This window comes from Physeter macrocephalus, chromosome 10, assembly GCF_002837175.3.
Source record: "Physeter macrocephalus isolate SW-GA chromosome 10, ASM283717v5, whole genome shotgun sequence".
Classification (NCBI taxonomy): Eukaryota; Metazoa; Chordata; class Mammalia; order Artiodactyla; family Physeteridae; genus Physeter; species Physeter macrocephalus.
The window spans coordinates 2,590,718-2,591,343 of NC_041223.1; positions in this window are offsets into that span (position 1 = coordinate 2,590,718).

The following is a 626-nucleotide window of genomic DNA, read 5'->3' on the forward strand; positions in this document are numbered from 1 at the left end:
GCCACAGCGGTGAGAGGCCCGCGTACTGCAAAAAAAAAAAAAAAAAAAAAAAAAAGATATTGGGCAATAATAGGGACTTCCCTGGCAGTCCAGTGGTTAAGACTCTGCACTCCCTATGTAGGAAGCACAGGTTTGATCCCTGGTTGGGGAACTAAGATCCCGCATGCCACACAGGGCAGCCAAAAAAAAAAAGGTAATGATCAATAATAATAATAGATAATTCTTTAGTCCACTTCTCAATCTCATTCCTCTTCACCTTTCTAGAATAACTCTCTCATAATTGCCCTTTTTCTTGTTAACACCTTTATTCTATATTTCTTCCATCATTTAAAATGTGCCCAGACATTCACTAACCTTTAGTATAAGTCAAGATAATTTGTAGATTTATTTATTTATTTTTGGCTGCATTGGGTCTTCATTGCTGCGCACGCGCTTTCTCCAATTGCGGCACACTGGGGCTACTCTTCGTTGTGGTGCACGGGCTTCTCATTGTAAGTCAAGGTAATTTGAATTCTTCTGTTACCGCTAACCCAGCTTTGTCCCTTACCATGCCACTGAAATTGTTTCTAGAAGGCTACTGTTTACCTTTTTCTTAGTAAATCATCAATATTTTCTTATTAAGACTA